At 38.3% G+C, this 27,472-nt stretch overlaps 1 long non-coding RNA gene across 4 annotated transcripts in view; it reads right to left on the minus strand.

Annotated features, from left to right (window-relative positions):
* LOC117978972 (uncharacterized) overlaps positions 1 to 27,216 on the minus strand; it is a 141,002-nt gene extending 113,786 nt beyond the window's left edge. For 2 of the 4 annotated variants that reach the window (XR_004669593.3, XR_008624290.2), the window contains exon 1: positions 24,215 to 27,215. This is a non-coding gene — a long non-coding RNA (uncharacterized LOC117978972). Of the gene's footprint in view, positions 1 to 24,214 lie in introns of all 4 variants that reach the window. The other 2 variants (XR_008624292.2, XR_008624291.2) reach the window with 2 other exon arrangements.
* Positions 27,217 to 27,472: the final 256 nt, after the last annotated feature.

Genomic DNA, 27,472 nt, shown 5'->3' on the forward strand with positions numbered 1-27,472 from the left:
CCAGGGTCAGGTGAGAATGGAGGCCCTCTGTCTAACAGCCCTTAAAGAAATGAAGTCTTAAGATGGCTGATCAGAAGCAGCTGTGGTCTGCAGCACTCCCAGAGAAGAATGAAAAGGGGCAAGTGAATTCAGCACCTTCAACTGAAATATCCAGGTTCTCACATTGGGACTGACTAGGCAAATAACTCAACCCATGAAAAATGAAGAAGAGCAAGGAAGGATAACAGCCCACATGGGAGTGGCATGGAGCCAAAGGAACCCCCACCACCAGAAAGGGAAGCGGTGAGTGACTGTGTGACCCTGCCCAGGAAACCATGCTTCTCCCATGGGTCTTTGCAACTCACGGATCAAGAGATTCCCTCATGAGCCCATGCCACCAGGGCCTTGGGTTGGTGAGGAGCTGTGTGGAGTCTCAGCTGAGCAGCTGCTTGGGCACCTACCAAAACCCAGGAGTTTTACATGTGCCAGCCTTAAGATCCCGGGCAAGGTGGGAAATCCATCTGTACATATCCCTCAGAAGGGGACTGAATCCAGGGAGCAAAGCAGTGTCATTCCGCAGGCCCCACTTCCACAAAACATCACAAGTTAGGACCCACTGGCTTGGAATCCCAGCCAGCCAATGGCAGTGGGTTGGAGTCTGCCTGAGATGGGTCTGAGTTTCCAGGAGAAGGGGCAGCCACCATCTCTGTGGTTCAGTAGACTCAGACACTCCAGCCTGCCAGCAGTGGAGAATACAGATGGTCCAGATGAAAAAGTCTTCCATGACATAACACATCTGCGTTTCCAAATGGTGGCAAGACTACTTCTTTAAGTGGGACCCTGAATCCATTCTTCCTCACTGGGTGGGACTTTCCTGTGGGGGCTTCAGCCACTCCAGCAAGAGTTCTACCCACAGAGCTCTGATGTTTCCCTGGAACAGAGCTTTCCAGGGAGGGGCAGCTGCCATCTCTGTGGTTTGGTAGACTCAGACAGTCTGAATGAGGAAGGGTCCTCCACCAATGCAGCATACTTTGCTCTACTAAAAAGCAGCTAGACTGTGCCTTTAGACAGGTCCCTGATCACATTGCTTCTGACTGGGTGAGACCACCCAATGGAGGTCTCCAGTCACCTCCTACAGGTGTGTGAGGGCTGGCAACAGGTCAGTATCCCCCTGGGACAGAGCTTCCAGAGGAAGGAGCTGGCTGCCATCTTTGCTATTTCACAGCCTTTACTGGTAATACCTCCAGGTATGAGACACCAAGGCAACTGGGATCTGGAGTGAACCCCCAGAAAACCACAGCAGCCCTACTGTAGAGTGGTCTGACTGTTAAAAGAAAAACAAACAAATAGAAAACAACATCAACAAAAAAGACCCCACAAAAACCTCATTCAAAGGCCAGCAACCTCAAAGATTGAAGGTAGATGGGCCCACAAACATGAGAAGAAATCAATGTAAAAATGCTGTAAACACAAAAAGCCAGAGTGCCTCTTCTCCTCCAAATGACCACAACACCTTTCCAGCAAGGGCACAGAACTGGGCTGAGGCTGAGTTGGATGAATTGACAGAAGTAGGCTTCAGAAGGTGGATAATAATGAACTTTGCTGAGCTAAAGGAGCACGTTGCAACCCAATGCAAAGAAGCTAAGACTCATGATAAAGCAATATAGGAGCTGATAGCCAGAATAGCCAGTTTAGAGAGGAACATAACTGACCTGATGGAGGTGAGAAACACAACACGAGAACTTAATAATGCAATCACAAGTATTAATGACAGAATATACCAAGTGGAGAAAAGAATCTAAGAGCTTGAAAATTATATTTCTGAAATAAGACAGGCAGACAAGAATAGAGAAAATAGAATGAAAAGGAATGAACAAAACCTCTGAGAAATATGGGACTATGTAAAGAGACTGGACCTATGACTGATTGGGATACCGGAAAGAAATGGGGAGAATGGAACCAAGCTGGAATCTTGGCTCAAGATATAATCTAGGATATCACCTAGGGATTTCCTCAACCTAGCAAGAAAGGTCAACATTCGGGATATCATCCAGGAAATTTCTCAACCTAGCAAGAAAGGCCAACATTCAAATTCAAGAAATGCAGAGAATCCCAGTAAGATATTTCATGAGAGGATAACTCCAAGACACATAAATAATCAGATTCTCCAAGGATGAAATGAAAGAAAAAATATTAAGGGCAGCCAGAGAGGAAAGCCAAATTGTATACAAAGGGAAACTCTTCAGACTAACAACACATCTCGTAGCAGAAACCCTATAAGCCAGAAGAGATTGGTGGCCAATATTCAACATTCTTAGAGAAAAAAATTTCCAACCCAGAATTTCACATCCAGCCAAACTAAGCTTTATAAGCGAAGGAGAAATAACATCATTTTCAGACAAGCAAATATTTAGGGAATTCATTGCCACCAGGCCTGTCTTGCTCCTGTGTGCTCCTGCGTGCCACCAGCCCTGTGTGCTCCTGAAGGAAGCGCTAAATATGGAAAGGAAAAATGGTTATCAGTCACTACAAAAACACACTGAAGTACAGAGACCAGCCAGTGGCACTATGAGGCAACCACATAGACAAGTCTGCAAAATAACCAGCTAGCATGATGATGATGCATCAAATTCACACATAACAATACTAACTTTAAATGTAAATGGGCTAAATGCCCCAATTAAAAGAGACAGAATGGCAAGCTGAATAAAGAGCCAAGACCCATTGATATGCTATCTTCGAGACACCCATCTCATGTGCAAAGATGCACATAGGCTCAAAATAAAGGGATGGAGGAAAATTTACCAAGCAAATGGAAAACAGAAAAGAAGGGGTTTCAATTCTATTTTCTGACAAAACAGTCTTTAAACCAACAAAAATTTTAAAAAGATAAAGAAAGGCATTACATAATGGTAAAGACTTCAATTCAACAAGACAAGCTAACTATTCTAAATATATACACACCCAATACAGGAGTGCCAAAATTCATAAAGCAAGTTCTTAGAGACCTATGAAGAGACTTAGACTCCCATACAATAAAAGTGGGAGATTTTAACACCTCACTGACAATATTAGACAGATCATTAAGACAGAAAATTAACAAAGCTGTTCAGGAGCTGAACTCAGCTCTGCATCAAGTGGACCTGATAGATATCTACAGAACTCTTCACCCAAATTCAACAGAATATAAATTATTTTTATTGCCACATGGCACTTACTCTAAAAGTAAAGCACTTCTCAGCAAATGCAAAATAACTGAAATCATAACAAACAATCTCTCAGATCACAGTCCAATCAAATTAGAACTCAAGATTAAGAAATTCACTCAAAACCACACAAGTACATGGAAATGGAACAACCTGTTCCTGAATGACTCTTGGGTAAATAATGAAATTAAGGCAGAAATCAAGGAGTTATTTGAAGCTAATGAGAACAGAGAGACAATGTCCCAGAATCTCTGGGATGCAGCTAAAGCAGAGTTAAGAGGGAAATTTATAGCACTAAATGCCCACATCAAAAAGCTAGAAGATCTCAAGTTAACAATGTAATATCCAACTAAAAGAACTAGAGAACCAAGAGCAAACAAACCCAAAGCTGGCAGGGGACAACAAATAACCAAGATCAGAGCTGAACTGAAAGAGATATAGACACAAAAAAACATTCAAAAATCAATGAATCCAGGAGCTTGTTTTTTTGAAAAAAATCAATAAAATAGATAGACCCTTAGCTAGACTAATAAGAAAAGAGAGAAGAATCAATACACACAATCAGAAATAATAAGGGGGATATCCCTACTGACCCCATGGAAATACAAACAATACTACAAACACCTCTATGACATAAACTAGAAAAGCTAGAAGAAAGGAATAAATTCCTGGACACATACACTCTCCCAAAACTGAACCAGGAAGAAGTTGAATCCCTGAACAGATCAATATCAAGCTCTGAAAAATGAAACTGGACCCTTTCCTTTCACTGTATACAAAAATTAACTCAAGGTGAATTAAACACTTAAATGTAAAACCCAAAACCATAAAACCCTGGAAGAAAATCTAGCCAATACCATTCAGGACATAGGCACAGGCAAAGATTTCATGATGAAAACACCAAAAAACAATTGCAACAAAAACAAAAATTGATAAATGGGATCTAATGAAACTAAAGAACTTCTTCATGAAAAAGAAACTATCATCAGCGTGAACAGACAACCATGAGAATGGGAGAAAATTTTTGCAATCTATCCACCTGAAAAAAGTCTAATATCCAGGGTCTACAAGAGACTTAAACAAGTTTACAAGAAAAAAACAAACAACGCTATTAAAAAGTGGGCAAAGGACATGAACAGACACTTCTCAATAGACAACAAACATGTGGCCAACAAACATATGAACAAAAAGCTCAACATCCTTGATCATTAGAGAAATGCAAATCAATACCACAATGAGATACTGTCTCATGTCAGTCAGAATGATGATTTATGCTGGCCAGGTTGCAGAGAAACAGGAATGTTTTTACACTGTTGGTGGGAGTATAAATTAGTTCATCCACTGTGGAAGACATTGTGGCAATTCCTCAAAGACCTAGAAGTAGAAATCCCATTACTGGGTATATACCCCAAAGAATATAAATCATTCTATTATAAAGAGACATGTACACATATGTTCACTGCAGCACCATTCACAATAGCAAAGACTTGAAATCAACCTAAATGGCCATCAATGATAGACTGGATAAAGAAAATATGGTACATATACACCATGGAATACTCTGCAGCCATAAAAAGGAATGAGATCATGTCCTTTGCAGGGACATGGATAGAGTTGGAAGCCATTATCCTCTGCAAACTACTGCAGAAACAAAAAATCCAAACACTACATGTTATTACCTTTAAGTAGGAGCTGAATGATGGAAACACATGGTTGCAGGGAGGGAAACAACACACACTGGGGCCCATCAGGGTGTTGCAGGGAGAGGAGCATCAGGAAGAATAGCTAATGGATGCTAGGCTTACTACCTAGGTGATGGGATGATCTGTGTGGCAAACCACCATGGCACATATTTACCTATGTAACAAACCTTCACATCCTACACATGTACCCCTGAACTTAAAATAAAATTTGAAGAAAAAAACAAAAAACAAAAAACCTGAAGTCTGCCAACAGCCACAAGGGCTGAAATAGATCCTTCTTCAGTTTAGCTTTCAGATGACACTCCAGACCTGGCTGGCACCTTGATTGTGACCTTGGAGAGTCCAGATTTCAGCTACAGGTGTGTTGACTCCAAGTGCTCTGAGCTTTTTTCCCTTTCTTTTATTTTTGCCATTATATATTTCTTCCTGCTCTTTATAACAGATTTCTACTGAATTCCTTAATACCTTCAAGGATCCTCTTTAGATGTAAGCACATAATAATCATATATTCTGTTGCTTTGAAGAGCAGCTGAGGTGTAAAAGCAGAAAGACAGGGTTATTTACTTTCCCTTCAACATGTTCAAATGTCACAATGAAGTTGAAGGAAGAAAAAGGACCAGACTAGTACTGCTCTGGATTTATTTTATTTAAAATGATTGTCATGATCTCTTTAGTCATGGGTCACCCGATTTATTCCCTCAAGAAGGTGTTTGCCAAATACATCAGCACAGATGATTTTTAAAGAAACTTGTATTTGGAGACAGTATAATAAATATTTATAAGACTGAGACATTTGACTGACATTGAGTTCAGCCTTTTGCCCTCTCTGTTTACTGGTATTTATTGTTCTATTCTAATGCTGTACTTGGTTGAGCTAAACCAGGAAACAATAAACAATTTATTTTAGCACTGAGCAAATTTCATTTCCATGGCCTTCTACAGGTTTGCTTGTCTTTTTGCAACCTTGTGTGGAAGAATATATTTCCAGTTATCAAGTCAGGTTGTGATTACTTTCTCAAGGAAAAAGTGCAGTCATAATGTCATGTAATTTGAAAACATGAGCTTTGGAAGCATTTTACTGGCTTATGTTTTCCTGCTTCTTAAAAAGTATAAATTAAAATACTTGCAACTCAGTTATAAAAATGTACTTTTGTATATATGTTTAATTGTGATGAATTGAAAAATATTTGATCATGACACTTAATATCAAATGTAAATATCATTAATCTCTGAGGGTGCTAAAGAGTGTGCCCTTCTCTGCAAGCATGATGCTTCCCACAAACATGAAAGGTCTTATGAAATTATTATTCCTTTTCCTTCTTTTAATGGTCTGTGCATCTATTTCATCCCAAGAACTACTGTGATTGAGGATGACAGGTCTTAGGCAGATTCACAAAAAATCCTTTTGTGTCTGCCCTGACAGTGAACATTTCCTCTGAATTAACCATTGCCCAGGGCACTTCATGTTGAAGAACCTAATCAATTTGCGGCAGGTGTTAATGCCTACTATAATATTTCATTAGATAGGATTGGAGAGTGAAGTTAGATTAGTCTAGTTGAAAAATAAGTCTAGGAAAAAATAAAGAAAATTCAAGGATGCATTTCCTTTCAGCTCTGAGAATCATTTTTCAGTTCTTTAAGTTGGAATATGACAAATAAATCCTAAATATTAGCCAAAAAAGTGAAGTTTTCCCTCCAAAAGTATCAAAGTAGATGGTAAACACTTTTTTTTGTATTGTAATTTATTTGTTAGCTGAAATCTTCCACAAATGGCATTCCACAGGTGTCAAGTGTATACTCTAACAGGTATATTGCTGTCACAGGTACTTTGCTCCAACATAGATTTTATGAATATAATTTAACCTGAAACATAAACATCACTCTGTGATCATTTACTTTCTATTGCACTTCTAATCTAAGTCCAATTTTGCTTGGATCCGTCTTTGCCTTGGATTTGGGAGAATACAACACTGCCACCACGTTAAACCAGGTTAAACCTGCCACCACGCCTGGCTAATTTTTGTATTTTTAGTAGAGACAGGGTTTCACCGTGTTGGCCAGGCTGGTCTCAAACTCCTGACTACAGGTGATCCACCCGCCTCAGACTCCCAAAGTGCAGGGATTACAGGCGTGAGCCACAGTGCCCGGCCAAAACAAATTTTTAAAAATTAAAATCATATCAAGTTCTTCTCAGACCACAGTGGAATTAAAACTAGAAATAAATACCAAGAGGAACTTTGGAAACTATACAAATACATGGAAATTAAGCTACATGCTCCTGAATGATCATTGCATCAAGAAATTAAGATAGAAATGTAAACAAAATTTTTTTAAATTTTTTTGAGACGGATTTTTGCTCTTGTTGCCCAGGATGGAGTGCAATGGCACGGTCTTGGCTCACCTCAACTGCTGCCTTCCAGGTTCAAGCAATCCCGCTGCCTCAGCCTCCCAAGTAGCTGGGATTACAGTCATGTGCCATCACAATGGCTAATTCTGTATTTTTAGTAGAGACAGGGTTTCTTCATGTTGGTCAGGCTGGTCTCGAACTCCTGACCTCAGGTGATCCACCCGCCTCGGCCTCCCAGACCACGGGGATTACAGGCATGAGCCACCATGCCCAGCTGGAAATTTAAAATTTTTTTGAAACAAATAAAAATGAAAACAAAACATACCAAAACCTTTGGGATACAGCAAAAGCAGTGCTGAGTAAAGTTTATAGTATTAAATGCCTACATCAAAAAAAAGAAAGATTACAAGTTAACAACCTAACATCACACATCAAGAAGCTATAAAAGCAAGAACAAACCAAATGGAAAGTTAGCAGAAGAAAAGAAGTAACAAAGATCAGAGCAGAGCTAAATGAAATACAGATTAAAAAATACAAAGGATCAATGAAACGAAAAGTTTGTTTTTCAAAAAGATAAACAGATTAATAAGCCACTAGCTAGACTAACCAAGAAAAGAGAAAATCTGAATAAACAAAATCAGAAAAGATAAAGGAGACATTACAACTGATAACATGGAAATACAAGAGATCATCAGAGACTATTATGAACAACTATAAGCTTACAAACCAGAAAACTTAGAGGAAGTGAATAAATTCCTAGAAACATGCAACCTCCCAATATTGAACCAGGAAGAAACAGTAAACCTAAGCAGATGAATAATGAATAGCTAGATTAAATCAGTAATAAAAGATCTCCCAAGAAAGAAAAGCCCAGGACCAGATGGATTCATAGTTGAATTTTAACAAATGTACAAAGAACTAATACAAGTCCTCCTGAAACTGTTTCAAAAAAAAATTTGAGGAGAAATGAGTTCTCTCTAACTCATACTATGAGACCAGTAATACCTTATACCAGAATCAGAGAGAACATGACACATAAGGAAAGAAAACTCCACACCAATATCCCTGATCAACATAGATGCAAAAATTTTCAAAAAATACTAGCAAACCAAATCCAAGAGCACATCAAAAAGTAATACCCCATGGTCAAGTGGGATTCATCCCAGGGTTGCAAAGGATGCTTCAACATATGCAAATCAATCAATAAATTTGATTCATCTTATCAACAGAATTAGAGACGATAAACCATATGATCATCTCAATAAATGCAGAAAAAGCATTTGGTAAAATTCAGCATCTCTTCATGATAAAAACCTTCAATAAACTACGTATAGAAGGAACATGCTCTGAATTAACAAAAACCATATATAACAAACCCACTGCCAACATCATACTGAATGGGGAAAAGCTGAAAGCATTCTAAGTACTGAAACAAAACAAGGTTGCCTACTTTCACCACTCCTATTCAACATATTAATTAGTACTGGAAGTCCTAGCCAGAGCAATCAGGCAAAAGAAAGAAATAAAAGGCATCCAAATTGTAAAAGAAGTCAAAATATTCCTGTTCACTGATGATATGATTCTATATCTAGAAAAACCTAAAGACTCCACCAAAAAACTCTTAGACTTGATAAATGAATTCAGTAACACTTAAGAATACAAAATCAATGTATAAAAATCAGTAGTGTTTCTATACACCAATGAGGATCTAGCTGAGAACAAAATTGTAGATGACACAACCAAATAGAAAGATATCCCATGCTCATTGGTCAGATTTAATATCATTAAAATGATCATACTGCCCAATGCAATCTACATATTCAATGGGATCTCTATCAAAATACCAATGTCATTTTTCAAAGAATTAGAAAAAACATGCTAAAATTAACATGTAACCAAAAAAGAGCCGGAATAGCCAAAGCAATTATAAAACAACAACAACAAAGCTAAAGCTGTCACATTACCAGACTTCAAATTATAATACAAGGCTGTAGTAACCAAAACAGTATGATACTCGTACAAAAATAGACACATAGATCAATGGAATAGAAAAGAGAATCCAGAAATAAAGTCACATATTACAGCCAACTGATATTTGACAAAATCAACAAGAACATACAGTGGAGAAAGGACACCCTTTTCAATAAATGATGCTGGGATAATTGGATTGGCATCTGCAGACGAAAGAAACTGGACCACCATCTTTTACCATATAAAAAAATCAACTCAAGATGAATTAAAGATTTAAATGTAAGACCCAAAACTACAAAAACACTAGAAGAAAATCTGGGGAAAAGTCTTCTGGACATTGATCTAGGCAAAAAATTGATGACAAAGACCTCAAAAGCACAGACAACAAAAACAAAAATAGGCAAATGGGACTTAATTAAACTAAAAGGCTTCTGCACAGCAAAAGAAATAATCATCAGAGTGAACAGACAACCTGGAGAATGGGAGAAAATATTTACAAACTATGTATGACAGGGGACTAATGTCCAGAATTTACAAGGAACTCAAACAATGCAACAACAACAACAACAAAATAGAAAACAATCCCATTAAACAATAGGCAAAGGACATGAATAGACACTTTTGAAAGAAGACATACAAATGGCCAAGAGGCATATGAAAAAATGCTTAACATCACAAATCACCAGAGAAATGCTAATTAAAACCACAATGAGATATCATTTTACATCAGTCAGAATGACTATTATTAAAAAGACAAAAATAACAAATGTTGGCAAGAGTATAGAGAAAAGGTCATACACTTTTGGTGAGAATGTAAATTAGTACAACCTCTATGGAAATCAGTATGGAGATTTCTCGGACAACTGAAAATAGAACTACCATTCAATCTAGCAATACCACAACTGGGCATCTACCCAAAGGAAAAGAAATCATTATATCAAAAAGATAACTGCACTCATATGTTTATCACAGCATTATTCACAATAGCAAAGATATGGAATCAGCCAGGTGCTGTGGCTTACACCTGTAATCCCAGTACTTTGAGAGGCTGAGGCAGGTGGATCACTTGAGGCCAGGAGTTGAGACCAGCCTGGCCAACATGGTGAAAACCCATCTCTACTAAACATACAAAAAAAAAATCAGCCAGGCGTGGTGGTGCATGCCTGTAATCCCAGCTACTCTGATGGCTGAGGCACAAGAATAGCTTGAACCCAGAAGGGGGAGGTTACAGTGAGCCAAGATCACGCCATTGCACCCCAGCCTGGGCGACAGAACAAGACTCTGTGTTGAGGTTGCAACTGGGGCAAGCATATTCCTGTATGATGCTGTGTGCATGTGTGGCAGAGACTGAGAATCCTCCGGCTATTCACACACTCCTAGCTGACACTAAGGCTTTGTGTGAGCGTAGAAGACTCAAAAGGTGGCATCAGAAAGCAAAACACTAAGAAGACCTGAGAACAGCCTAATTTTTTTTTTTTTTTTAAGAGGAGTCTCCCTCTGTCCCCTAGGCTGAAGTGCAGTGGCAGGATCTTGGCTCACTGCAACCTCCGCCTCCTGGGTTCAAGTGATTCTCCTGCCTCAGCCTCCTGAGGAGCTTGGGTTACAGGCGCGTGCCACCATGCCTGGATAATTTTTGTATTTTTCGTGGAGATGCGGTTTCACCATGTTGGACAGGCTGGTCCCGAACTCTTGACCTCAAGTAATCCACCTGCCTCAGCTTCCCAATGTGCTGAGATTACCGGCCTGGCCCCAACAGCCTAAATTTTTAATGTGGTCCCCTATCCATGTTCAAATGCATCAGCAGATGATGCAAACCTTACTGGTTTGAGGTATTTGAACACAATCTTTATCTAATAATCGACTGAACACTAAGCTATGCATAGCAGTTGAAGACCAGCCGGGGCAAGATGTTGAGACTTCCATCTCTACAAAAAAGATTTAAAAATTAGCCAGGCGTCGTGGTGCTTGCCTGTGGTCCCAGTTACTCAGGAGGCTGACGCAGGGTGATCTCTTGAGTCCAAGAATTTGAGGTGACAGTGAGCTGTGATAGTGCCACCACACTCCAGCCTGGGTGACAAAGCAAGATTCTCTCTTTAAAAAATATATAAAAAAATGAAAATGTGTCGTTGAAGAGTACAATAATCAAAGTAAAGAATTCATTAGAGGAGTTCAACAAAAGATTTAAGATGGAAGAAGAATGAATCAGTGAACTTGAAGATAGATCAAGAGGACATCTTAGACAACAAAGAGAGAAAAGACTGCAGAAAAGTGAACACAGCCTTGAAGACCTGCTGTATATCAAGTGTACCTATATATACTTAATGGGCATTTCAGATGAGAGAGGAAGAAAGAGCAGAAAAACATATTTGAATAAACAATGGCCAAATGCTCCTCAAATTAAATGAAAAGCATTAATCTACAGATCCAAGAAATTCAGCAAACTTCAAATAGAAGAACCACACCTAGACACATTATAGTCAAACTGTTGAAAGCCAAAGACTCTTTTATCACTGAAAGTAGAATATACAGGGAACACTAATACAATTAACAGCTACTTCTCCTCAAAAATAAGGCTAGAAGGTAGTTGTATAAAAATATTCAAAGTGCTGGGGGAAATGCCAACAATTATCCAAGAATTCTATATCCAGAATTTAAAAGTATCTTTCAAAAATGCAGGTGTAGAGCCAGGTGCAGTGATGCATGCCTGTAGTCCCAGCTACTTGGGAGGGTGAGGTGAAAGGATTGATTTTCAACAAAGTTGCCAAGAAAATTTAACAAGGAGAGGATAATATTTTAACAAATAGTCTGGGACAACTGCATATTGACTTTAAAAAAATGACCTTAGACCCTGTCCTTTACACAAAAATTCACTAAATGGATTATATACCTAAATGTACAAGCTAGAATTACAAAACTTCTAGAAAAAAAATAGGAGAAAAATTTCATAACCTTGAGTTGGGCAAAGAGTTCTTAAATATGACACCAAAAGAATGATCTATAAAAGAAAAAATAAGTAAATTACAATTCATCAAAATCTAAAATTTTTGCACTATAAAAGATACCATAAAGAAGATAGTTTTTAAAAGCCACAGACTGGGATAAATGTTTACCAGACATATATCTGATAAAGGGCTTCTATCCAAAATATATAAAGAACTCATACAACTCAACAACAAGAAGTCAAGCCAATTAAAAATGAGCATAAGATTTAATAGACATTTCACCAAAGAAAGAATACAGATGGCTGAAAAGCAAATAGCCATGAAAACATACTCAACAGCAACATAATCATCAGTGAAATGCAAATTAAAGCCACTGGATACCACTACACAGATACTCGTCAACTATAATAAAAAAGACAGACAGTACCAAGTCTTGTCAAAGATGCAGAGAAACTGTACCACTTGTGCATTGCTGGTGGGAATATAAAATGGTAGATCCACTGTGGAAAATAGTTTGGCAGGGTCTTTCAAAGTTAAACATAAATTTACCATACAACACAGCAATTCCATTCCCAGGAATTTACCCCAAAGAAATGAAAATGTATGTCCACATACAGACATATCTGTGAATTATTTCTTATAGCCAAAAACTGGAAACACAAAGACCCATCAACTGATGAACAGCCAAACAAATTGTAGTATTTTCAAATAATGGGATACTGTGCCACAATTAAAAGGCACACACTACTGATATGCACTAACACATGGATGAACTTCAAAAACATTATGCTAAGTGATAGAGACCAGACACAAAAGACAACACTTTGTAAATTCAATTTATATAAAATATTCAGAAAAGAGAAACGTATAGAGGCAGAAAGCAGGACTGCGGTTCCAGGGGGCTGGAGGTGAGAGTGGGAATTAACCATAAACAGACACGAGGAAATTTTGGGGGGTGATGAAATGTCCCAAAGCTAAGTTATAGTGATGGTCACATGAATTTGCCAAAATTTTTGCAGTTACTTATGATGGATGAACTTTGCTGTATGTAAATTATATCTCAAAGTGTTTTTAAAAAATGTTGGGGCCGGGCGCAGTGGCTCATGCCTATAATCCCAGCACTTTGGGAGGCCGAGGAGGGCAGCCTGAGGTCGGGAGTTCGAGACCAGGCTGACCAACATGGAGAAACCCCGTCTCTAGTAAAAACACAAAAAAATTAGCCAGGCGGGGTGGCACATGCCTGTAATCCCAGCTACTCCAGAGGGTGAGGCAGGAGAATTGCTTGAACCCGGGAGGTGGAGGTTGGGACGAGCCGAGATCGCACCATTGCACTCCAGCCTGGGCAACAACAGCGAAACTCCATTGCAAAAAAAAAAAAAAAAAAAATGTTGGAAGGGCTGAAGGATTGGAAAGGGGAAATGAGATTACCCAAAGATCAGTAATTGCAGGGTGCTACCATCCACCTAACCTGGAGAAAGAAAAGGAAAGGTGTTTTCCAGGACCCACCATCACCAGGCTACTGAGGCTACTGGGATACACTGTTGCCTCAAGAATAAAAGAAGTCTGTGGCTTTAATCATCTTCCAATTTACTGCCAGTGACTCCTACTGGCAGAACCTAAAATCAACTGAAAAGAGAGTCTAGGAAATGTGGTTTGCAGGCTTCCAGCCGCCCTGTGATACAGAGACGCATGCAAGGGGTGCGAATGGAGTTAAGAGCCAGTAGACAACTGATTGGCACACTTGGGAAATAGTTATACCCCCGACCAAAAAAAAAAAAAAACCTTTTAATTTTGAAATAGTTATACATTTGCAGAAAATTGCAAAAAAAAAAAAAAAAAAAAAAAAAAGGACCAGAAGGTCACATATACCCTTTTCTCAATTTTCCCCAATGGTAACATCTTGCATAGCTATTGTACAATATCAAAACTAGCAATTGACCTTGGAGGCAGATGAGCATTAGGGAAAAACTAGGTAAAAGAAATGCTGATGCCTTTGACTTTTCCTTGGGTCAATACATGTTGGAACCAGCTCAGATGATATTTTCAGTTGCCTTCCATTCTAAATCTGAATCAAAACCAATTTCTTCTAAGAAATTTTTCCTGATTATTCCCCTTGCCCCACATTCCTATTTCCTTAGCACCTCTAGTCATTATCACTTAAGGGAGTGGGGAGGGCAAATTATCTCAAATTTGTATTTTCATTTGTAATTTTTCTCTAATTGTTCCCTTTGTGCATGCTTCATCTCACTCACTAAATTGTAAATTGCTTGGGTTCTGAGATTTTTGTTCTTTGTTGCTACTATTGCCCTAGCACACTGAGAGTGGTTAGGAGCATGGACTTTGGAGTCAAAAGAGATTAGGACCAACTTCTGAGCAAGTTACTTCACTTCTTGAGGCCTCATTTTCTCCTTTGTAATATGTACAGAATAATAATGGTATTAACCTCATGGGTCGATAGTAAGGATTCATTGGAAAAGTATTTGTAAGGTGCCTAGCACAGTGCCTGGCATATATTAGCTACTGAATAATAACAAAATATTACTGTAATTATTACAACATGGCATCTGATTTCCCCAGAGAGAGTTATGACAGAGGGGGAGGGAGATGGAGGAGAGAGAGAGACAGAGAGAGGGAAATAGGGCCCCCAGTGTATTTTCTAACCTAATCTTGGAAGTGACCTATCTCAGTTCGCCATATTCTATCTATCACAAACACTAATATGCTTATAATGTGGAAGGGGACACAAAGGTGTGAATACTAGGAGAAGGAATCTCTGAGGCCAACTTAAAGGCTGGCTGCCCCAACCCCCATGAAACTGGGCTGCTCTTGGTTGGTGATTTGTGCTTGGTACAAGGTTGGCCTCTCTGGCCCTCTTTGTCTGGCACCATGCCCAGCTGTGGCAAATCAGCAACATTGTGGCATATATGTTATTCTTTCTCTTTAATGAGATGGATTTACCTTTTCCACAGGTTAAGAACAGTCTGAGGCCAGGCTTGGGAGCCCATGCCTGTAATCCTAGCATTTCGGGAGGCCAAGGTGGGTGGGTTGCTTGAGCCCAGGAGTTCGAGAATAGCCTGAGCAACATGGGAAAACCCTGCCTTTTCAAAAAAACAAAAATTAGTCAGACATGGTGGTGTGTGCCTGTGGTCCCAGCTACTCAGAAGCCTGAGGTGGGAGGATCACTTGAGCCCAGGGACAGAGGCTGCAGTGAGCTGAGATCTTGCCACTGCACTCCAGCCTGGGCAACAGAGACCCTGACTCAAACATACATACACACACACACACACACACACACACACACGCCAGTCTGGATCAACAAACCTTTAGCTAGACTGAGAAAAAAAGACAGAATAAATAAATTCAGAAACAAAAAAAGGGGACATACCAACTGAGACCACAGAAATACAAAGAATCATTAAAGACTATTACAGGCAACTATACACCAACAAATGGGACACCACAGAAGGAATGGATAAAGTCCTGGCCGCGTACGGTCTACCAAGATTGAACCATGAAGAAGTAGAAAATGTCAACAAACCAATGATGAATGTAAAAGAATCAAAGCTGTAATAAAAAGTCTCCCACCAAAGTAAAGTCCAAGACCTAATGGCTTCACTGCTGAATTCTACCAAACACTTAAAGAAGAACAAATACCAATTCTACTCAAACTCTTTTTAAAAACTGAAGAGGAGGGAGTACTTCCAAAATCATTCTACCAGGCCAGCATCATCCTGATACCAAAACCAGACAAGGACACACAACAACAACAACAAAAAGCTACAGGCCAATATCACTAATGAACATAGATGCAACAATCCTCAACAAAATACCAGCTAACTGAATTAAACAACACATTAAAAAGATCATTTACCATGATCAAGTGGGATTCATGCCAGAGATCCAAGGATGGTTCAGCATCAAAATTTGTGGTTTGTATCACAAATCAACAAATGTGGTACATCACATTGACAGAACAAAGGATAAAAACCACATGAACATATCAACAGATGCTAAAAAAAGCATTCAATAGAATTTAACAACCCTTTATGATAAAAAAAACTTCAACAAACTGGGTATAGAAGGAACATACCTCAAAATACTAAAGGCCATATATGACAAACCCACAACCAATATCATACTGATTAGGGAAAAATTGAAAACCTTTCTCTAAGATCTGGAACACGACAAAGATGCCCACTTTTATCCAACATAATACTGGAAATTCTGACCAGAGCAATTAGGCAAGAGAAAGAAATAAAGGGCATTCACAATTGGAAAGGAAGAAGTCAAATTAGCTTCATACATAGACAACATAGTCTTATACTCAGAAAAACCTAAAGACACCACCAAAAAAATTCTTAGAACTGATAAATGAATTCAGTAAAATGCAGGCTACAAAATCAACAAATAAAAATTGGCAGCATTTATATACACCAATAGCGAACAATCTGAAAAAGAAATCAAGAAAGCAATCCCATGCAATAGCTACAAAGAATATAAAATACCTAGGAATCAGTTTAACAAAAGATATAAAAGGTCAATATAAGAAAAACTATAAAACACTGATGAAAGAAATTGAAGAGGACATCAAAAATTGGCAGAATATTCCAATCCATGGATTGGAAGAATTAATCATGTTAAAATGATAATTCTATTCAAGGCAATGTATAGATTTAGTGCAATCCCTATCAAGATACCAATTGCATTCTCCACAGAAATAAAAACAAATCCTAAAATTTATATGGGACCACAGAAGACACCAAACAGCCAAAGCAATCCTGAGCAAAAAGAACAAAGCTAAAGGCATCACACTGACTTCAAAATATACAACAAAGCTATAGTATCCAAATCAGCATGGTACTGGCATAAAAACAGACACATAGACCAACCAATGGAATAGAATAGAGAACCAAGAAACAAATTCACACATTTGCAGCCAACTCATTTTTGATAAAGGCACCAAGAACATATAATAGGGAAAGGACACTTTCCTCAATAAACCGTGCTGGGAAAACTGGATATTCACATGCAGAAGAATGAAACTAGACCCCTATCTTTCACCATACAGAAAACTCTAGTCAAAATGGATTAAAGACTTAAATCTAAGACTGGAAACTATGAAACTACTAGAAGAAGACATTGGACAAACACTTCAGGACATTGGTCTGGTCAAAGATTTTTTGTGTAAGACTTCAAAAGTACAGGCAAAATAAAGTAAAAATAGGCAAATGGGATTACGCCAAGCTACAAAGCTTCTGCACAGCAAAGGAAACCATCAAAAAGCGGACAGACAATCCATAGAATGGGAGAAAATATTTGCAAACTATTCATCTGACAAGGGACTAACAACCAGAATACACAAGGAGCTCAAACAATTCAATAACAAAAAAGAGAAATAATCCGACTTAAAAATGGGCAAAATATCTGAACAGAGTTTTCATAAAATACGGCCAACAGGTGAATGAAAACGTATTCAACATGACTAATCATCAGATAAACACAAATCAAAACCGCAATGAGATATCAACTTACCGCAAGGAGATATCAACTTACCCCAGTTAGAATGGCTTTTACAAAAAAGACAGGGAATAGCGGATCCTGGTGAGACTGTGGAGAAAGGAGGACTCTCAAACAACGTTGGTGGAAATATAAACTAGTACAGCCACTATGGAAAATAGTATGGAGGTGCCTTAAAAAAAAAAAAACTAAACTGAAAATAGAAATACAACGTGATTCAGTAATTTCCACTACTGGGTATACATCCAAAAGAAAGGAGATCAATATATCAAAGAAATAGCTGCACAACCATGTTCATTTGCAGCAGTATTCACAATAGCCAAAACAGGGTACCAAACTAAGTGTCCATCAATGGATGAATGGATAAAGAAAATGTAGTATATATACATAATGAAAGATTATTCATCCATAAAAAAGAATGAAGTCTTGTCGTTTGCAGCAACAGGGATAGAATTGGAGGTCATATCGGTAAGTGAAATAAGCCAAGCACAGAAAGACAAATACTGCACGTTCTCCCTCATATGTGGGAGCTAAGAAAAAGTAGATCTCATAAAGCTAGAGAGTAGACTGGTGGTTATCAGAGGCTGGGAAGAGTACTGGGGGAAGGAGGATGAAGAGAGGCTGATTAATGGGTACAAATATATACTTAGAAGACATATGACTTGGTGTTCTATAAGTCAGTAAGGTGACTATAGTTAACATTAATTGTTCGTACATTTTAAAATAGCTAGAAGATAATAAAAAAAGTGTAAAGAAACGATAAAGATATAAGGTGATGGATATCCCAATTAAACAAAGAGAGCAGTCTGGCATATTCTTTCCTAAAACTCTGTGTAGGCCGGGCGCGGTGGCTCACGCCTGAATCCCAGCACTTTGGGAGGCCGAGGCAGGCAGATCACGAGGTCAGGAGATCGAGACCACGGTGAAATCCCGTCTCTACTAAAAATACAAAAAATTAGCCGGGCGCGGTGGTGGGTGCCTGTAGTCCCAGCTACTCGGGAGGCTGAGGCAGGAGAATGGTGTGAACCGGGGAGGCGGAGCTTGCGGTGAGCCGAGATCGCGCCACTGCACTCCAGCCTGGGCGACAGAATGAGACTCCGTCTCAAAAACAACAACAACAACAACAACTCTGTGTATATGCCTTCTTACGGTTTAGGCTTTCTCCCCTTGAAACCTGGGAGCCTAAGTCTTACCTGGAATGCTGAGTGGCTACTTCCTGGAAGTGTTTGTTTGAAAAGATGCCACCAACTTCTAATTAAGTTGGGTTTTCACAGGCCTGTTACATTGTGTGTAGACCCTGAGCAGGCATCACTTCGCAGCAAGCATGACCCCGGCAAAAGGAGAGTGTGGGGCTTTGCCAGAGGCCTCTGGACGGGAGGCATGGGTGTCACCTGACAGTCACTAGCACCCTGTGACTCCAGGAGGTCTGGGCATTATCCTTTGAATGCAGTCCACTGAGTTACTTTCCTATTTCCTTTACATTTGAACCATTGCATCCACTCTAGAAAGAACGGGAAATAAGAGGAAAAAATGACTCAGGTCACACATGGACATAAGCAACTTTCTCCTGCATAGTGAGATGTGAGGGTTTTCAAGAGGCATTCCTGTTTCCACAACCATCACCCCAAACCAGAATTCCAGCAGCCAAGACTGTGGGAACATGTGCTCCCCCAATTAAAAATTCCTCTGTCCAGGCCGGGCACGGTGGCTCTTGCCTGTAATCCCAGCACTTTGGGAAGCTGAGGTGGGCAGATCACCTGAGGTCAGGAGTTCGAGACCAGCCTGGCTAACACAGTGAAACCCCGTCTCTACTAAAAATACAAAAATAACCCAGGTGTGGTGCCACGTGCATGTAGTCCCAGCTACTCAGGAGGCTGAGGTAGGAAAATCGCTTGAACCCAGGAGGCGGAGGTTGCAGTGAGCCGAGATCACGCCATTGTGCTCCAGCCTGAGCGACACAGTAAGACTCCGTCTCAAAAAAAAAAAAAAAAAAAAAATTCCTCTATCTGGCATGCACTAAAATCATAAGCTATGTGAGGACAAGGACTTTGTCTTAATCCTCCACGCCTACAACACTGTCTGGAACAAGTACATGTTAAATGTTGAATGAATGATGCATGCCTTAAGAGTAAGTCATTCCAAAAGTCTCTGTTGACAATCCTTACTGCTAGGAAAAATAATGCACCCATCACTGAAACTCAGCATTAATAAGTTCACTCAAATGGAAAATCTTTTTGTCCTAGTTTTGAGAAATACTTGGAGGGACATAAAGTCAAGGCACCTGCCTCAAGGGACCTTACAACCTAGTACACCTATGTGGTGTCTGTTGGCTTCCTGAGTGAGCTGGCTGAGAGCAGTGAAGAAGGGTGACAGATTGGTTCAGTAAATATTTATACATTATGTAACATATTATATATATTAAGCAGCAGAGACATCTTGGCACCTGTCTCAACGTAAAGTACAAAGAAACAACCCCAATCCCTGCATTATCAACCATTGATAAACTTTGTGGCTTCCTCCAATCCTTCTGTTCCATAGACATGATTGAAACACACCACCCCAAGCCTTCCTGTTCCCATTTCCATTGCTCTGTATGATCCTTTCCGCAGTTGGAAATATGTATCTTCCTTGTCCATGTTCATGGGTCACGACCTGCATACTCATCTCACTCTCAGAGTCAGGTGTAATCTGATGGGGAGAAGCTGTCTTGTGCAGGCAGAGCTTGCCTGGCTGTCTTAAAAGGACAGCACCTGGGACATGCAGTGGGGCCTTGGTGATGTGGGATAGGTGAGAGAAAGTGTTAAAAGATGTGTAAAGGCTGGGTGCAGTGGCTCACGCCTATAATCCCAGCACTTTGGGAGACTGAGGCGGGTAAATTGCTTGAGCCCAAGAGTTTGAGACCAGTCTGGGCAACATGGTGAAATCCCATCTCTACAAAAAAATTAGCCAGGCTTGGTGGTGCATGCGTGTCCCAGCTACTTAGGAGGCTGAGGTAGTATTACCTGAGGCCAGGGAGGTCGAGGCTGCAGTGAAAGTGAGCCACGATTTCACCACTGCATTCCAGTCTGGATGACAGAATTAGACCCTGTCTCAAAAAAAAAAAAAGTAAGTGTGTGTGTATATATATGTGTGTGTGTGTGTGCGTGTGTGTCTGTGTGTAGCTGAATTTCACCAATTTAACTATGTAGAAAAGTTTGACTTTGAAAAGCAAAACAAAGGATTGGCAATACTTTAAGCAAAATGTCAAAAAGATCACTCCAGTCTCCTATTAGTTCAGTTCAGGCAGTTAATTCCCGTCATGCTTGATATTAGTGAACATTTTAGCTCTTCACATGTCCTGAACGTTTTTCCTCTATTCTGATGTCACAATCTCCAAAGTTATCAGAAACCTGCATTACACCTGTTAGAGCTTTATAGCTGATTATAAAACCACCTTCTAAAGAGGACTGAAACAAGACAGCAATTGTTTATGGGTGACAAAATGTTTTAGGGTAGCCATATTGTGTTAAAGACACAATTGACAAGGAAACCTGTTATCTCTGTGGCACACAAGAATTTTAACATAACAATATAATTATTACTAATAACATACACTAAGATATATCAGAATTATAGGAGTTTCCCATAACTTTAGAACACATACAAATAACATATTTATACAAATATAGCCCAAAGAAAGCCAAACTCTATTTTATATTTGACAATGTTTACCGTATAATTTTTATACCAAATAAGCCAAATTTCACCTTTACATTAGTTTACTATTAATATTAAACCCAATTCTTAATAAATCCTTATACATGTATTTACACAATTTTAATATTTGACCATAAGGTGAAATTTGTAAAGACTTTTTAAAGCCCTTTATAATTTTTGTTAAAGAGCAGGTTAGTGCTCCAAGAGAAACCCATTGTGCTTTTATTTGAATGCTTAATTTACAGAAAAACTAGATGATACCCCTTTAATTTTAGCCAATATGTTTACACACAGAATTTCCTTCACAATTAACCTTCCACAACTTGTGTAAAACTGTACTTTTATTTTATCCAACTTAAAACAACCTTTAACTTTTTAGTCTAGGCAAAAATCCACATTCTCACGCCTCCTTATGATCTTTTTACCAAAAGTATATTTTTCTTTTCTTATACACTGTGCATGTAAACTGTTTCTTTAACAGTTATAAGTACACACTACACTGTTAACTCTTAGCAACCTTGACTTTTAGTGAAAACCTTGGTATTTATGAGATTTTAATTATGTACTAGGTGTGGAGCCTGGGACCTAGACAGAAGGGTAGATAAGGTCTGACTTATTACAGTGTCTAACTCCATGTGTCCCAGGCCTTACCTAGCTGAAAGCAAGCAAGTTGTACAGCTAAGAGTCACAGTAGCATTTTATAAAGCATTTAGGAGACCTAATCGCCTTTAAATTCTACAACATTTCTTGCATAAATTCCCACTCATAAGCCCTTTCACGACTTACACAATCTTTGACATGCCTTGACTTTCTGACTTGTCTTAAACGTTCCTCTCTTTTAAGGAACCAGTTATTTTACTTTAGGACAAGCATTTACCATACAAGATCCTGTGTTATATATATTCTCCTTTCTTTAATACCTTTTTGCATAGCTAAGGGGCATGGCTAATTTAGCATGTCCCCTGGCCTTATCTAGAATTTAACACTGAAAAATAAATGGAATAATTTTTAAGTCAAAGAAGCAGTGTATGATTTAAAGCATTTAGCAAACCTAATGTTTGACCTGCATAATTTAGGCAAAATGTTTACATTTTTGAAGATAGTTTTATTTTACCAATAATCTTTAAAACTCTCTTTTATACCTTCCTTTATATATCTTTTATGTCTTGGTTCTTTTACCTTGTTTTATATAGAACCTTTAAATAAACTTTGAATTAGACAAAAATTAGTTACTCTTTAAAAAGGACACAAATTTTAGAAAGAATATTTTCCTACAATATATTTTATTGGAAAATACACAAACAATGAAGTATCTGTTGTTTAATATAACTTTAGATTCTATATTATGACAAGTTTCTTTATGAGCATTTATCTCATTACATTTATTTAATTATTTATTTTAACCATTTACCTAGAATATTTATGAAAACTGAGATAGTCATCATTTAAAGTTGTGAAACTGCCATTGCCAAATTATAACCGAGACAGTGAAAATGATCTGACCTAACTGACTCCATCTTTCTTCTAACTTCCAAGCGCTTCCTGTTTATTAACTTAGTTTGTGGTTTAGCTTAGAAACAAAGATGATAACACTCTTTTCCCAGAATAAACTTTCTTTATGTCTGTGGACTAGACTGCCTAAGGCCACAAAATTAGAAGTTAGGGTATTCCAGGATATGGCTATCTTCATTAAGAAAATATCAATGTTTCATTTATTAAAAATTACACAAGCAAAGATTATTCTGTTTTGGGCTAAGTTATAGATTTGTAGTGTCTATGTCACATTTTGACACCTTATAATATTTGGCAGAGATAAGTATGAAATTGCTTGATCAATGAATGCAAACAAAAATGTATGCTGGAAACTCAAGACATTTCTAATATTACTTTACCAATCATTTTTTAAAGCTAGCTTATTTATTAAAGATTTTACTTAAGTTGCATAAACTTGGAAAAGCACTTGACTAGTCTTTTATTTTTCTCTGTTAAAGTATTTAAGTGCTTTTATTTTTCTTTGAGCCAATTAATTAAAGCTCTTTTATATTTTTCAGTAGTGAAACATGGTGTCCACAAGACAGAAACATATCGATGTATAAGGCAAGTCAATAGAAGTACATTTTATAAACCATAAGACCTCCTTTTTCCTATTTTTTAACTGGATTGTTGAGCTCTGGGCAAAGCCCACACCAAATCCTGGATTTTCAAAAAGCGAGAATTATTATGAGGCTTGACCGTGTGATGCTTTCACAGTGCACTTAAAAAAAAAGTTTTTTCCAAACAAAGACATTTCTAAGTGTCTAAATTATACCTTTCTCTTAAAAACCCTACAGTAGCTTCTGTTGCAATAGCTATTAATAAGGAAAACAAAATTCAGTCCACCGAGATGAAAAAAACCCTTTGCTCAAAAAGACAAGGCCCTAGGAGAGAAATAAACAAAAATAAAAACATAAAGCCCTTCTAAATACAAACACGAACACATACATATACACATCTTGGATGTTAGCTTTTAATTAAGCTGACATTTAACCACTGAGTTCCTAAAGAAATTATTTTTCCTTCCAAGAGGCCTCTCAGCAGGAATGGACCCAATACTTCCCATTTTCAAGTTCACATGGCATTAAAAGGGCTAAGACAGATACATAAACAAGTGGAGACAAATTTCAGACAAACACAAGGCGGGAGTGCACTCAGGCAAAACAGACTCAAAACCAACTCAAAACCAGATCTCAACCAAAATGCAAAGTGGGTCTATGGATGAGCCTTATTGCTTCCCTTCGTGGTATCGGACAAATGACTTAACAAGCCCAGAACAGGAAAACAATAGTCTCCCAGCATATGATACGGTTAACTCACCTTTTGAGCTTGTCTGTACCTGATCTCTGTTCTTCCCCAGTAGCGACAGGGACATGCAATTTTGTGCATGGGACAGCCTTTGAGAGCGTTCCTGGGAAATCTCACCGACAGCTGCTGGGATCCTCCTGAAGACTGTCTCACTGCGAGCTGCCGGCCACTGAACACGGCACCATCCCAGTCTCTTCTGGCTGGCTCACCGAATTTGTTCCTGGACCAAACTGAGAGCTGGGCTGCTATTTCTCTGGCATAATAATGAGATGCAGATGAACTGGTGAGGAAGAGAGTTTTTATTTCTGTAACTGGTTACATTTGGAGGGCCTGGAATTTATCACCAGACCAACTCAAAATGACAAAAGTTTTTCAGAGCTTGTACACCTTCTAAGCTATATGTCTACATGTAAGCGTGCATTCATCTAAAGACATAAGTGATTAACTTCTTTTAATTTATAAGTAAGGTTTGAGTCCTGAAGACCTTCTTCTGGAGCCTCAGGAATTTTGCTTAATTTAAATGGGTCTAGGTGCTGGGAGGATCACCCTTATCTTGTCTCCTGCTAAATCACTGAGGGTCGGGAGTTCCTTCAGACCTCCAATAAACTTGTTTGTGGAGGCCTGGGGAGTTTCTTCAGAACCCCAGTAAAACTTGTATAATCCTAAATGTTACTGTTAAGAATTCCTTCATTATTTTGTCATTCTTTAAGGCCCAGGAAAGGCCTAGGCAAAACTCTTGATGGGCTTTTGTTACATTCCAGCCTTTGTATAAGGACACTGGCTTTTTTTTTTTTAGCTTTTAATATTTAACTTAAACAGTCATTGAATACTGAGACAGTTGTGATGGAGGCCTGCATTAGTGAAACCTGGCCTGCCGCATGGCCTCCCATAAGGAGCAAATGAGAACGCCAGTTTTCCCATACCATTCCCAGCAATTAATATTATGAATGTTATTTAATTTTCGCTAATCTGAAAGCCAAAAATATTCACTCATTTTTGTTTTGTGTGTCTATTCTTTGTTTTGCTGGTATTATTGTATACCATTCCTGCTTTGGAGTTTCTGTGCATGTGTGTGTAAGTGTGTGTGAGGAATTTGCCTGTTTGTACCCGTTACCTCTAACCTTTGGAGATGGTCCTCCTTTTATATTGATTTCTACAGTACAAATGTTTATATCAACGTGTATCAATTAAATTTCACTTAATTTTCTTTCTTTATATTTTAACTTTGTTTACTCTACATGTTATCGTGCAAAATAATTTTCTTTTCTCAAATTTGCAGAATTTAAAATCAGATTCTAACATCATTTTCTTTTAGGGCTTGTGGTATTTATTTCAAGATTAAGAAAACGTTTCTCTATCTCTTGGATATTTGTAGGCTAACTATTCAATCCATTCCTAATTATTTAGATATCCACCCAATTTTTTTCTCAATATTCCCAATAACATTCCTGAAATAACCCCTTATATCCATCCAATTTGGGATTCTATTTTCATTCTTTCTAAAGCTAGGAATACATACATTGTCTTCCACAAAGCTACTTATCAATGACAAATGCCAACCTTTAAATAGAATAAATTTTCTCTTCCTTTATTTTTCTTTTTCAAGTTGATACTTATAAAAATTATCATTTCATATGAACTTTGGAATGTTTGTCAAGATTTTAGACAATCACAATTTGATTGCAATTATATAATACACTATTTCTTTTTTAGCCAATTAATTGATACATTCTTGATATATTTACAACAGTAAATATTCATTTCCAGAAACATGGAATATTATAATATATTTTTTATGTTGTAAAAAGTTTCATTCTAATAATATGTTTTGTATTTATATAAAGATTTTTGTTAATTTTTTATTTTGAATTTTTGTTGCCATTATATAAGTAATCTTTCCTCTTTCTATTTTCCAAGTCTTCCCTTTAGTGTCAAGGAAAGTGATTTGATTATATATACATTTTTGGGTGTGTATGTGTGCTTGTAGACACACACATATACATGCACACACACATATACATGGACATGGACACAAAAAGAGGTATATGTATATATAGTGACTACAATACCAATCTCCTTCATCAGTTCTAATACTTTTCAGTTACTTTTATTTTCTTTGGACATAAGCAACCACATTTGGGTGTGCCAAGAATCCTTCATAAGACAGGAAGCTGCCTGTGATTGGTTTATCTGAGAGGTGAGGAGAACCCCAGAAGACAAATGGTTACATGATTTGAGACAGGAAAGGGAGAGAGTGAAACTCAACCAGCTCCAAAGAGGGCAACAAAATTTGAATGTTGCAAAGAAACTCTGGGGAACCTTGCAAAACACATGCTTTGAGATTTTCATACTGAAGGGTTAAAGAGGCAGGGTTCATAAGTCATCACTACCTGAAAGTTACTTCTAGCAAGAATAACTTCTGGGGCACTTCCAGCCTGACACAACTATAGGCAAAGCAGCTTTCCAGAAAATGCCCTCAGACACAGGACACCAACACTGGAAGTTGTTAGCAGAACACAAAGGACTGGGCACTCGCCGCTGTCTACTACAATCCCCTCTGCATCAGAGGACCACCTGCATCCCAGGTAAAATTGACCCTGCCTTTTCATTCATCAAGGTCAGCAGCAATTTCTAGACATTAAAAAAAAAAAAATCTTGGCACTCAAGATAGCTAATGGGACAAGCTACAGCCTCTGATGCTGCAGTTTGTCCCTAACATGTAATAAATCTTTCTACTCTCCCTCCTATGTTGCTCCTCAAGTTTCTCTTAACTTCTGCTGAGTGAAGGTGCTTGCATAGTAGGATAACAGACCTGCATCCCTGAAGAGTCTAAGCTCCCTGTTGACTTTGTCTTTTGAGGCTGTGGTTGTTGCAATTGCCTATTTTTTGTTAATACTGGAAATGGAGGCACCAAGAGGGGCCTCAGTAAATCTCCCAGCTCCAGACATATTCTTCCCAGCCCCCATTATGTGACAGCAATTCCATCCCTTCATGGTAAACAGGGGCAGCCTCTGTTACCATAGTAACTCCTGCTTTTACCTGCTGTTTTACACAAATAAAGAGGCAAAATTGAACTTGTAGCAATCCCAGGTTTAACAATATAAAAATGTCAGTTCTTCTGAAATTCATACAGAAATTAATGTAAAGCCAATTTACAGCCAAATTGTACTAAAATTATATTAAAGTATTTTTTGTATAGAAATCCAAATAATTGATAATATCAACAATTTTTAAGGATGCTGGGAGGTGTTGTCGTCTTTCTAGATATTA

Source organism: Pan paniscus, chromosome 12 (assembly GCF_029289425.2).
Source record: "Pan paniscus chromosome 12, NHGRI_mPanPan1-v2.0_pri, whole genome shotgun sequence".
In the NCBI taxonomy this organism is placed as follows: Eukaryota; Metazoa; Chordata; class Mammalia; order Primates; family Hominidae; genus Pan; species Pan paniscus.